Source organism: Humulus lupulus, chromosome 4 (genome assembly GCF_963169125.1).
Source record: "Humulus lupulus chromosome 4, drHumLupu1.1, whole genome shotgun sequence".
NCBI classification, from domain to species: Eukaryota; Viridiplantae; Streptophyta; class Magnoliopsida; order Rosales; family Cannabaceae; genus Humulus; species Humulus lupulus.
The window spans coordinates 175,434,282-175,440,862 of NC_084796.1; the positions used below are offsets into that span (position 1 = coordinate 175,434,282).

General features: G+C 33.1%; 1 long non-coding RNA gene across 4 annotated transcripts; it reads left to right on the plus strand.

The window, feature by feature from the left end:
• The first annotated feature begins 1,740 nt into the window (after positions 1-1,740).
• LOC133830987 (uncharacterized) lies at positions 1,741-4,815 on the plus strand. 4 transcript variants are annotated; one of them, XR_009892324.1, is made up of 4 exons: positions 1,741-2,124; positions 2,701-2,827; positions 3,741-4,406; positions 4,583-4,815. It is a non-coding gene; the product is annotated as an uncharacterized LOC133830987 (long non-coding RNA). The 4 variants fall into 4 exon arrangements; XR_009892325.1 differs by having other exon boundaries at positions 3,792-4,406; XR_009892323.1 differs by lacking the exons at positions 3,741-4,406; positions 4,583-4,815 and adding an exon at positions 2,962-3,188.
• The last annotated feature ends 1,766 nt before the right edge of the window (positions 4,816-6,581 follow it).

Sequence of the window (6,581 nt, forward strand, 5' to 3'; positions counted from 1 at the left end):
GGTTAACAGTTTGGTGCTTTCATTGAGAGCTGAAGGAAGCTAGTGCTAACGTCAGGCCTTTACTACGATGGTGAACACATGACACACCACCTTCGACCCTACCAATCCAGAGCAGGGAAACGGAGACCCGCTGCCTTCGCAGCCTATCCCTCAGGATCTGCCCGAGAATGTGCCTCCTCAAACATCTCACCAAGACGAGTCAAATGACTACAAAGGTGGGACAGAATACGAAGAGGAAAACGAGGAGGAGTATTATGAAGAGGAAAATGAGGGGGAGTACCACGACGAAGCTGCGGATCCCAAGACCCCCCACGAAAATCAGCAAGACTTGGAGGTGACCAGACTAAGGCAACAAGTCCTAGATCAGGAAGCCAGGATCGCTGAGTAAGCGGAGGCGCATCGACGGATGCAAGAGTCTCTCCAAGCCTCGCAGGCACTCATGGCCGTGCAGGGTCCGACAGTCAACCCCGCAACTGGCCCACTTCCTGAAACGCGGCAACATGCCCCACGAGAGCAAGCCGGGGTTCCCATAGGTGCCAGCTCGGTCCCTCCCCCGGAGCCTTTTCCCGAGCTAGCTCCAGGATGCCCGGACAGGGAGCGACGGAAGACCCGGGAGAAGACCACTCCCGCCGCTGCCTCCGCCGCCGCCGCTGCTGCCGCTGCTGCTGCCGCCGCCGCCGCTGCTGCTGCCGCCGCCGCCGCTGCTGCTGCCGCCGCCGCTGCTGCCGCCGCCGCCGCTATCGCTACTACTACTACCACTACCACTACCACTACCACTACCACTACTCCCACTGCCACTGCCACTGCCACTGCCACTGCTACTGCTACTACTACTGCTACTGCTACTGCTACTAATGAATAGTATAATTTTAAAAATAAACTAAATTATGTAAATATATATTTATAAAAATTATGTATTTATTAAAACCTTTTAAAACTATATATTTTTTGTTTCTAAATTTTTCATATTATTAACTTTTGTATTTATAATAATTTTTATATCAAAATTTAAATTTATTATTCTTTAACATATTTATAAAACTTGTATTAGTTACAAAAGAATTGTTTTATTAATTGGAAAAATATTGTAAAAAAATTAATGAATAGTATAATTTTAAAAATAAACTAAATTATGTAAATATATATTTATAAAATTGATGTATTTATTAAAACTTTAAAAACTATATTTTTTTTGTTTCTAAATTTTTCATATTATTAACTTTTGTATTTATAATAATTTTTATATCAAAATTTAAATTTATTATTTTTTAACATATTTATAAAATTAACTATCATTATTATCATTATTTATTGAGGAATAAATAATAAGAACTCTTTCAATTTATAAATGAAATTTATTAAGAATTGAAAATTTTACATTTTAAATTGTGAGATTTAAAATAAAAAAAAATTGATCGCTCAATTATTATATTATTTATGAAAATAATATCAAAATATTTTTAATTTCAATAAAAATATAATTATATTAACTCATGGTGATAAATTGGTCTAAAATGCCATCTAATTATTTTTTTGGGATTTAAAAATGATTTAGATAAATATTTTTTGTAGCATATTTAGATAAAATATTTGTTTAACATAAATTTTTTTTAAGTAAATTAACAAAAAAGAGTAACTAATAAAATAATTGATAAATAAATAAAATAATATATTAAATATCAGATTTTATTTAATTAAATAAGAAAATGGAGTTAAAAATACTAAACCCCTAAAATTGTATCACTATCCTAAATGAATCCCTAGAATCCCCTTCTCTCTCCTCGTTCTTCTTCCCAGCCCGATACTCTTTCTTTTCTTCTCTAGCATTTCAGTCGGCCAGACCAGATGAGCCATCTCCGGCCACCACCCAATGACACGCACCCCACCACGAGCTTCCTTGGCCCCCGAAACCGCTAACCTGTGAAGCTCGCCTCCCCACTCGCTGGCCTCCGTCGCGACTGGCTCCTCGAAGTTCTGTCGCTGCTGTGAGTTTGGAGGATTTTTTCTGGCCTCCACCGTGGACGATGAAGGCTCCTGTTGGCAACGACGATGGTGAAGGCGACGGCGAAGCCTCCTGAGCTGGTGAAGTTCTCAGGCGTGGGTGGTGCTGCCATTCTCTTCATGGTAAATTTCTATTAATTGGCACTTATGATAATACCATCTTTTAATAATATTAAGCTTCATATGATTTGAACCATGAAAATTATTTGTTTTGATAGAATGAAATATGAATACGAGGTGTTTGACTTAATGATATTTGTTTTGTGAACAATTCCATTTGATCATCATTCATGGACTGATGGGTACTTCTCTGATATTGCTAAAATCATTGGGGAAGTTTGGTTGAGATGGTGGATCCAGGGGGCTGCAACAATGTCAAATATGAGGATGTTTGTCGCTGAAATGAGCAGTGACTCACTCTAACTTTTAGGAATGGCAGAAAGAGGGATGCTGCTTGACTATCCTTTGCAAACTTCTATTCATTACTAATTTAGTTTTTTGGTATTAATATTAGTATCTAATATGTGATATTAGATTTATATAGAATTTCATTATATATTTTCAAGACGTAATTACAACAGTAAGATAATTTTTTCATTATCCGTTCATAGTTATATTTTTGGTTAAGATGATAAGCTTTTTAAATTGACAATATTGCTTGGCATTTCTGTAATGTATATATTCATCATAATTGGATAGGATCAAGGAGGATGATAAGATGATTCAAGCTGAGGGAGTGGAGTCCCTTTCAGAAAAAGAGCTTATTTCAGCATGTGGAGAACGAGGCATACTTGGAACACTTTCAGTAGAGGAAATGCGAGAAGAGGTTTGAGCTTAATCTAGACTTCTTTAGTTTGTTCATTGATTGAAGATAAACTGAAACATGTCTATTAAATTTATCACTTATGGTTCATGAATACTATATTTTCATAGTGATTTCACCTCATTTGTTACTGTCAGGGATGTCAATAAGCCAATGCAAGCTTTGACTGGCTGCAACCTCTTCTAAATAACCCATAGTTATATCATCAGCTTACGTTTGTTTAAAGTATACTATAAAGAACAGTATACATCATATCTTATTATATAATGCTGATATGGATCTATTTTAGTTTTATCTTTTTTGAAACTCTAACTTCATGTAAAAGATCAATAGCTAATCAATTTCTAAACAGGGTTTTTTGAAAGCTTTTATGATTTATGTTTTACCATTTTGCATTTGGCTGTGTTCTGCCATTCTACAGGTTAGAAAACTTGATTTGAGATATGGTAGGGCACTTGTTGGACATGTAATTGAAATATGGAACATTAGTTATATTTATCATCACTCTAGCTACAACATATATAACACATAGATCATTTGGTTGTGATTCTTCTACATGCACATAAATATTATAAATATTATAAAGATTGTTGGTATAAATATATGTGTATATATATATTAGTTTTTTGTCAATAGTGTAATCCATCTTTGCATTTTGAAAATAGTATAAACTAAGTTATGATGTAGTTTTCTATGTATTTTAGGTGGACAATAGATTTGTATCAACTTTCAATTAGAAAAACAAAATGTATATAAACTTTTTACCATTTATACCTTAGTTATATTTTATTTTCTCCTCTTTGCATTATTATTTAATTATTTAATTCTGAGTTGACTTACTTTCATTATATATTATAACATTGTAAATGTGTGTATGTGCTGAGATAGACTTCAAAGAATTTTTTTTTGCTAACAGATTGCAAGAGGTATGCATCTAACTTTTATTTTAATACTATGCAAATGTTAGAGGACCACTACCACTACCACTACCACGACGACCACCGCCACTGCCGCTGCCGTCTTATTCGATCAAAGTTATGAAATCCAATTATTTCATACTTTATGCTAAACCCACGATTTCGATTATTATAGACTTAATTCTTAATAGTCACCATAGGGATGAGTCTACAAGAGGTACATCTATAACCATCTATCCTTAAGAAATTTAACCTTGTTATGGACTTGGTGAACACCATCCGTAGGAAGATAAAATCAAAGCATCTAAAGGCCTCACTAGATTTTAACTTTGTTAAATCAACAGTGGAGATCGAATATCTAATTAAAATCTCATTATTCATTCATTCTATTTGTATTTTAACTATGAAACTTATTAACCTATTTTTTGCCAAATTATTAAAATAATCAATAAACATTAGTCTATAAGTTTCCATTAATTCTAAATTACTTATTGAAAATATAATTTAAATAATTTAGAATTAATATATTTCTGATCAATTCTAAACAGGAACCTAATACGACTAAGTCCAATTAAGGTAAATGGGCCTTTACAATCAGACTTGTATAGTGGGAGGCTGGGATCAGTATGTCGTTCCCATTACAACAACATCCACATCGATACAAGGTGCAAAAGATAGGAATTTGAACCTTAGCCTTATTAATCATTATTAATTTATTAGACCCAATTTAATCATGCAAAGCAAATGAGTTTTTACAAGTGGAATTATCCACAAGAGAGGAAATTAAACTACTCTTTCAATGGGCCCAAATAATCTAATAAAACATTTACTTGGCTTTTAGGTATGATGACTGTTTTTGAAACAAGAGAAATGATGGATGTTATTGACCATGAACCTCCGACAGGCTATGAAGAACATAAGAAACTTAGTGATTGGATGAGGTCCAATCATCTAGCTCGTTACTGCATGTATTGCACCATTCATGACGAAATGAAGGAAAGTATTTGCATATTGAGACCGCATATGAGATGTGGAACTTGATAACGAGATTAATCAAATTCCTTTGTCCATTCATTTGCAAGAAATGAACGTAAATTTGATATATATATATATATACTTTTTGGTTGAATATTTGATTAATATAAGCTACTAACAATATTTTTGTTCATCCTTGTAGAGTGTAAATCTTTCTTAGAAGAGGCTGATTGCTTTGCAACTAGAATAGCAGGATAAAGATGAAGTTAAAAATTAGTTTAGACATTTATTCTTATTTTTAGAACAATTTTAAATTCATGTTTGTTTTAGAAATTTTAGCTTTATTTTTTCAAGTAAAAAGTAATGTTTATAAATTTTAGTTTATTATTAATAATATGATTATTAATTTTGGAGACTTAATTTCTATATTGGATAAAACAAATTATAATATTTCTTTTAACAATAATTTGACTGTTGTTTTTTAAATGTGGTATTAGTTGTTGTACAAAATCCAATAACTAAATATATGTTTAAACCAATTGAACAAATGTTAAATAATTCTGTGTTATTTAAAGTAGAAAATCCAAAAAGTAACAAAATATTAAAGGTTTCTTAAGAAAATGACACGTATCGTTGGCATCTAAGATTGAGTCATATTAATCTAGAAAGAATAAACCTGTTAACAAAAGATGGATCTTTGAGGGAACTAAAAGTTGAAACTCTTCCAATTTCTGAATCATGTCTTAAGGGTGAAATGACCAAGAAAAAACCTGTAACAACCCGAAATTCTAAACGGTTGGCCCACTAGGAAACGCACTGTTTACCAAGTGGTCAACTAAATCTTAAAAATCAACTTTCCTACACCAGGCCATTAAAACGTAAAAAAGACTTTCATAAACCATATGAAAGAGCTTACATCATAACTTGTGTTTAAAACATATAAATGAGTCTAAGATCTCAGTAGTTAAAAACTAAATGCAGTTAGTAATAAAGTACTTGGCAGAATGGCCTTCTTGACATGTTTGAAAAAGGAAACATACTTAATAAATACTTAAGACATAAAGTGGACAAATTTTGGAAACCCCACCAATCCTACAAGTCGATTGATCACAATACACAAACTAGGATGAGACTCCCTTCAGCCCACCAACACCGAGAACTTATGCCTTATTCTTACATGCACACACACCTAGTAAGGAAGCAAAATTGTCGTGCCTCAGAATTTTACTTAGTTAGATAGTATTATCTTATACTGTAGTATTTTAATTTTCGTGATATTGGTCCAAGCCAGGAATTATTTGGAAACTCATAGAGCAAGTTATGAATTTTATAAGTTTAGCCTATAGTTTAGAAATATTAATTTATTATAAGGTTTAATTATTGTAGTTGGTCTTAGGAATATTATTTATTATAGCCTAAGATTTAAATAGAATAATTAAGAATGTAACATTTGTCACATGTATATTTATTAATGATTTAATGATTTTAGATGAATAAAACAATCAAGGATAAGCCTAGGAAGTCTAGAACCTTCCCACAGATGCTAGGATCTCGTATTAATCAGTCAAAGTGGTTTAAAAAACTTTAAGTGTGCTTAAAACATGCAAAAATGTGGTTTATTACATAAGCGTAAGCCGATATGTCGCAGCTATAGGGGCGATATATCACCTATGCTAATATGGAAAAACATGTCGACTTTGCATGATCGAAACCACGGGACCTCGACAAATCATGACAGGTGATATATCGCCTATAGTGGGCGATATATCGGCTATGTGTGCCACTTTTGAATTTCCATGGAATCCGAAGCTAGAATTAATCCTCAACATCTTGGACTTGTTCTTAAACAATTTTGACCGAGTTCT